Here is a 7,676-nt window from a genome sequence, read left to right as displayed (position 1 = left end):
ACCCAGTACCACAATGCATATTAGCTTTGCAGGTCTCGCCTCTTAACCCGCTCGGCTACCGTGGCGCCTTTATATGAAATAAGATGTGCCGTCTCTTCACGACACTTGATCCCTCCGTTGAACGTAAAATACTTTTATTTCCTAGTAAAAATTCAATTACATTCTTAAGAAAATTGGAATTATTTCGCTGAAATGAAGGAGGTTTTGGTTCTACTTTACACTCATTCGCTTTGCAAGCTGTCCATTAGATGTAAAAGGCGATGAATGTCTGTATGCTAAGCTGTTAAATGCTATTGGTCAAGTTTGACCAAAATGGCTTTATCGTTTCCACCAGAGGGGTGACTAAATTGTACTCTTTCTACAATTCATGTCTGGAACTTGTTATACAATTCCCTCTTGAATATTTTTTTTCTGTTAGTAACAAGTAACACTTTTTGTTAGTAAAAGAAACAGGTTACGTTCTTCAGTAATTTAAAGTCATTAGAACGTTTAAAAGTAAAATGGAACTTACAGTTTGCACAGAACACAGTACACGTTTTTTAAGTTAATAAAATTTAAAAAAAATAAACAGTAAAACTGTAACTATATACAATTACAACTAGCGGCAAGAAAATACCATTTTATCTCTTGTTATGTGAGAACCTAGCTTCACTTCACAATGTTTACAGTCCAAACCAGGAAGAAAGTCTACCAACGTTTCTTTGTATTCAATCAAAATTCCTCTGGCTGGAGAAGAAGTAAAAAACAAATGATAGAATGAAATTTACAAACGAGATTATCTAGACAATAAATTACTTCTAGAAGAAAAATAAAATTAAGTAATAGAAAAACGTGTGCAAGAACTTCGCGAATTGTGCTCTGAATTAAGAACTAAATCGTGTTACGAAAGGAACAGTTGATACATATGTACTGTATACATCTTCATTTGTCGTAAAGGGCGAATGAGATAACTAGATATAATAAAGAATAAATTGTGGCGAGTGTTGGTCTAGTGGTCATGAGAGCGGCTTAGTGTGTAAGAGATCGGCAGTTCGAATCCCGCATATGACTACTTTTTATTTGTTAGAAACAAATAGTTTACAGTAAAGTATGAGCTTCCACCTCCGTCCACGACACCTAATTGGTAGTTGGACGTAAAGCCCCGCCTGAAATAATAGGCGATTACTGTACATTTAAAGAATAAATTTAGTTATTTGGCCCGATAGGTCACAAGTTAGGTATACAAGTTCGAAGGAGGTGATCTTGCTATTCGGAAAAGTTGAAGGCCCAGTTTTTTTGTGAAGTTTCTATGATCTAGGGACTCAGAATTCTAAAGATTCAAATCAAAGAATGGCATCTGATGTCCAAATCCTTTTTCTCAGTTCCCAGTAAATCCTAAAACGATACTTAAAAATTTAAGCTTATTTCAAGTCAACGTCCCCGAAAATTCATTAGTTGAGAAATATTCCTACTTAATTATCTACAAATTAGATTTAAATTATCACAGAAAATGGAAATAAATCCTTTAATAGTCTTTGGGGGTTCGAAACAATGAATCTGTGAGTAAAAAAAAAAACCAGCAAGTTCTTTCAAAATTGTTGGCTTTTAAGTGAGAGTAGAAAATAGAAAAGCTTTCTCTTTGGTCTTTGCAATCAGGTATCACCTAAATCAAAAACAATCATGCTTATTTATGCTTTTAGTCACACTTTAATGCTAGTTTTTTTCAAATTGGTGAGTTAGTATGATACATCCACCTGTAAAGCTCGCTTTAGGATCCACTTAGTAGAGTTCTACGTATTGGTTTGAGTTGTGATCAAGTAACTCAAAAATCAGAATGTTGCTGAATACATAGAAATTGATATTTCGTTTTGATGCTAACTGAACTAAGGAAGTTAAGGTTTTAATATCAGCAACTGTACATTTTTTAAAAAGCAAACAAACAATTTAGTTAAAATTCTTAAGTGTGAAGAAAACTATAGAACTTTTGTAAGTTATAACTTTAAGAACGGAATAAACGGGCATTCCAGATTTAGCCTATTTGGAGTAATGGCGTATCCAGATTGCAGAATAAAATTTTAAAGCATTAGTCGGAAATTGGTAAAGATTTTCTCAATAAAATTTAAATTGTAATTAAGGATATTTTTAAACAAAGATGTTTAAAATATTTTCACGTAGCTTTACTTTACTGACACTGGCGCATTAAATCGTTCTTCACTCTATAGAAAGACGTTGAAATAATGTTTCTGTAAAGACAATAGAAAAATCCTTGACTAAGTGAAGCTCTTGTGAAGTATTTGAGTTGAACATCTCCTAGTTAGGTCTAACTTCACTATACCGGTAGTCCTTACACTTAACACTTAACATTTTTTTTTTATATATAATTCTCTCCACTTTAAATCACCAAGTGAAAAGAGAAGATTCTATCTGCGCGGTTCCCTTTAATGGATTCAAGTGAAAAATAAAAGCGGTTAAGTTGAACGCAAAAGGAGATAAACCAGAGCACGTTTTACTCCAGAAGCTATCCAGAAGGAAGTCTTTCTCATCTTACCACTCTTGGAATCTGTGCTACCGGTTTAGTTTCATAAAAACAGATATAAACTGTTCATCAACTTCGTTTTCTACTTTAATCATATCTCTTATTTGTTAACTATTAAGAATATTTAGAATTAAATGATCAATACTTATTAATTTAAATGCTAAATATTGCAGCAATTCAGTCATATTCTCTAATTTTTTATTTATTTATCTATTTATTGCTTGAACATACAAAAATACAAGAGGCACGTCAAAATATTTCGAGTCTTCATAATACGAGTAAAGTAAACAAAATTTTTATGTGATTGAGATATAAATAAATGAGATATAATTTACGAACTGAAACGACACTGAACTTAACCTGACAATAATAATAATTCTTACACACATAAATAAATACAACGGAAAAACTTACTATAAATGCTCCTCTAATCTCAGGAACTGCTAAATGTTCTGATTAGCTTTTATAAATGGTTCTAATGATGAAGAATTTCATGAAGGTGTAAAAAATTGAACAGCATTATTGTTATAATGCTGTTCACTTCAGTTCAAAATCTTCAGGACTCCAGTTTACCCAAGTAAATTCTTTTACACTATAAAAACAGTTGGTTACTACAAAGTTTTTAATTTCCAACTGTCTTATATTCACTGGTATTTTATTGAAGATTCTTATGGAAACAAGATTCAGAAATAAACACGGTTTCTTTAACCTTGTCGAAGGTAAGTAAACATTTTCCTTGCTTCTTATGTTATATTGGTGCTGAATTTCTCTGGTTACTACCTCTGAGGAAAACTATATCTGAGATAACCTATTACTCACAGAATCAATATGGCTTTTCCAAGACAGCTGACTGTCCAATGTAACTTCTAGAAACAGTGCCGTGCCACCATACCCTCCTTCTTTGCAGATACTGTATCTTATCTGCAAGTTCTTTGACTTATCTTCATTTAAATTCAGCTTATTTTCCCTCAGCGTAGAGGAAGAGTGTTCTCTTTCAAACATAAAATATTTTTATGCGCATTTCTCTGATGCCACGGCTAGGTCCCTCCCTTGTGTCATCTGCTTACAGAATATTTCTGTTGAGAAGTACTATTCCCATGTCATTAATACATATTAAAAATATATATTAATTTTAAAGTAAAGTAAAGTAATTGCCTATTTTTTCAGACGGGCTTTACGTCCAACTACCAAATTAGGTGTCATGGACGGAGGTGACTAGCAGACATACTTTACTGTGAATTTCTTTTATTAACCATTAAATAAAATCCAAGACCTAAGACCGGGAATCGAACCCAGTACCGCAATACATATTAGCTTTACAGGTCTCGCCTCTTCACCGCTCGGCTGCCGTGGCGCCTACAATAATAATACAACACAACTGAAAAACTTACTAAAAATGCTCCTCTAATCTCAGGAACTGCTAAATGTTCTGATTAGCTTTTTTTAAATGGTTCTGATGATGAAGAATTTCATGAAGGTGTAAAAAATTAAAAAGAAAAATATACCGGATACTTTGCTTTCAAATAAATTCTTCTGTTACAGCTCCTTCATATATTCTAAATCTATATTTCCATAAAAGTTTGCTATTGATTTTTAAATCATTATTTGCTTAATAGAAAGCTAAAAATTTGAAACTAAAAATAATAAATTTCTATAAGGGAAGGGATTAGCTATGAGGTTAGCATACTGGACTCCCACGCGGAGGTCCCGGGTTCGAATCCAGCAGCTGACCCTTAGATTTTCTCTTCCAAGGAGCTTCTTACAGCTCACTGTCCGGTGATGGACAGTGTTGTCTGTAACGAGAGAACACTGTCCGGAGGCCGGCAGTGCACTGAAAAAAGCTCCAAGCGCCAATAAACTTAGATGTTGACGCGCCTTAAATCATAAAAAAAATAAATAAATTTCTATAATTAACAGCCCGAATAAAACTGCATACTAATGAATGTCTTAAGATTAAGATTCAAATCGAAGATTCGGGCGGCCTTTAAGGCCCACGCCACTGCGACCCCTTTGGATCTATTGTGGCTCCCCCACTCTAGAACTCGCCGTCAGTTTGATCAGACACTTAATTCTAGGTAAAGCTCACAGGCCTTGGTTTTTCCTCCCCAAGAAGTAACATCCTTAGCCAAGATAAGCCCCTCACACTAACACAACAACGTGAAGTGCCGTTTCCTCTTCTTCCTGACAGAACCTTTAGAGGCTATCATCTGCCAGGCCTATGTGTTTTTTCTGAGCCAATTATCCTTGACAGATTAATTCTGCAATCAGCTTTGGCGAATAGCCCGCGATGAACTCCTTCGCCTGTCTCTGCCCTGTGGTGGCAAAATGAATGTCTTGCAAGATTTTAAATTGCTTTAACGTAGTTTTATAATTAAAGTAACTTGATATCCCTTATTTTGAGCAAAAAACTGGTCTGAACTTTACTTTTTACTCTTTATTTTATCATTATTTTGTATGGAAAGTTTACAGGGACATCTTCAGGTGAATTTCTACAAATTTACAAATATTTGTTTTTATAAATTTTATATTTAATATAAAAAGTTCTATTATTAGAATAATTTCATAATACAAAAAACTATTAATGAAAATCAGTTGAATTAAAAATAGAGACAAACCAGAAACAAAATGGTGGTTAAAGAATTCATGATGAACGAATTAAAAACCATAATGAATATTAAAGAAAAACAATCTTTAACAATATTTCTAGCACAAAACATTATTTACTGTAAACTCTTTAACCAATTTACGTAAACAATGTCTCTTTGTTGGCACTGACTGCTGGTTTATTACGCTTTTTTGCTTTATTTATTTTGTATTTTTTTTAAAAAAAAGAAAAATCATAAATTGCTTTGTGCTCGAATCGCAGACCATTTTCTTAGAAAACTAGTTAGAAAACTTGGACACGTGCCGTTGATAAACCATATATGGTATGGTAACTACCACGTTCCTGGCACATCTTAGATTCTAAAAGTATCGTAACTGTACTAAGCCAGCCCAAGCTACCTACATTCCTCTTCGTATACCATCAACATTCTTCAATAATGGGCAATTAGAGAAATATTCTCTCTATATATTTACCATATTCAGATAAAATTACGAACATTTTATATGCTTTCAGAGGGTAAGAGTGAAAAATTAAATATTATATTAGTTATGTTTCGTGTTTATAGTATTTAATTATAAATGTGAAATCTATTTGTTAAAAATTAAAGTCAGACTCTGCTTAAAAATTAAATATTATATTAGTTATGTTTCGTGTTTATAGTATTTAATTATAAATGTGAAATCTATTTGTTAAAAATTAAAGTCAGACTCTGCTTAAAAATTAAATGTATTCACTTGCGAAAGTTCTGACTAACTTTAGCACCGATAGCCAATTATGCACTCCAAGGAGAGGAAGAGTTGTTGCATTTTAATCTTAGCTAACTGACTGATCTCCATCCAAGTCGTTCATCCAATTCAGTTCTCGGACAAGCAATCTGCTGAAGTTTATAATAGCTACAACAGATTGTATAAGAAAAAGTATAGATTCTTTGGAGGTTTGTGGTTTGGTTGAACTGCACAGATAGATAGATAGATAGAAAATATACTTTATTATCATATTTACAAAAAAATAAAAATTAAACATCAATACTGACATGAATTACAATCGTCTGTCAGGAAATAGTGGCTAACATTTTAAAGGAAAAACATTTTCTAAGCTTATTATACTACAAAAAATAGATAAATAAATACAAATCTTTGCAATTTAAGAAATGGGAATCGGGCTCTAAAGGAAATAACTAATTAATAACAATCAAAGCTACATCCAAGACATGGGTTGGTAATAATGTTTAATAATTGAAATTTGCTACTAGAAACATTCTAAATGCCATAGATTCTTTAATATAGGCAATTAATGCCAGCCAATTAGAGCCATTCAACAGCAGAATCATTCCACCTTCTTTCAAGGTCACCTTGTCAAAGAATTTCTTTCTTATAAAACCCAATATTCTACAATGACCAAGAAAGTGAAATACATCTTCATTGACGCCCAATATTGCACATACTGCACCTTGTAGTTTCTTCCTTGAATATAAGGCTTATAGTTTAGGTCAAGTAGCTCTCCTCTAATCTTCATAATTAGACCCTCGCTGTAGGGCATCTAAACCAATATACAGGGTGACCAGAGTTATATGCTCCACCCCCTTTTTTTTCTAAACGGCGGAAAATTTCGAAAAAATACAAAACACTTATTTAATCAATTTTAGTCTAGTTTATTTTCAGTGATTGACCCATTTTTTTAAACCCCTGTATCTCGAGATAGAGCATTCAACTTTGTTTTTTCAAATGGAACGTTATATTTTTTGTTGCATATTTTTATAGTATTTGTGCTCCTAAAAAAAACAAAAAAAAAAATTTGAAATTGGTTAGGTTTTTCAAAAGTTATGGTAATTTAAAATATGGAAAAAAAAAATTCAGTTTATTGTCAAAATTACGTTATTTTTCTTAAAGAATCTATTCAAACTGGGCACAATCAACGGATAGGCAAGCCAAAACTCTGGACTCCCACGCTTTGCTTGTAGCAGCACTTATGGTGGCGAAGTCAAGTTCTAGGCAGGCTAGAGTTATTCGACGTTTCAGATCAACGACTGACACCACTGGATTAAGGTCACTGTACACTTTATTTTTTAGATATCCTCCACAAAAAATAGTCCATTGGGGTTAAGTCCAGAGATCGAGGTGGCCATTGGATGGGACAATGAGTCCCTAAGCACTTTTCATGGAAATTTCTGTCCAGGTAACCTCGAACCACTCACGCATTATGTGCCGGGCAACCATCTTGTTGAAAATACATATCTAGCCGACGTTGTAGATGATCATCTTCAAGCAGAACTGGTAAAATGTCCCTTCAAAAAAAGTTAGATACCTTGCACCAGTTAACTTCTCTCTGTAGAAGTATTTAGAAGCTCAAATACTATAAAAATATGCAAAAAAAAATATAACGTTCCATTTGAAAAAACAAAGTTGGTTGCTGTATCTCGAGATACAGGGGTTTAAAAAAATGGGTTAATCACTGAAAATGAACTAGACTAAAAATGATTAAATACGTGTTTTTTATTTTTTCGAAATTTCCCGTCGTTTAAAAAAAAAGTGGGTGGAGCATATAACTCTGGTCACC

The sequence above is a fragment of the Rhodnius prolixus genome, unplaced genomic scaffold, assembly GCF_049639745.1.
Source record: "Rhodnius prolixus isolate KJV_2025 unplaced genomic scaffold, Rpr scaffold_3, whole genome shotgun sequence".
In the NCBI taxonomy this organism is placed as follows: Eukaryota; Metazoa; Arthropoda; class Insecta; order Hemiptera; family Reduviidae; genus Rhodnius; species Rhodnius prolixus.
Note: the sequence above shows the minus strand (reverse complement) of the source record.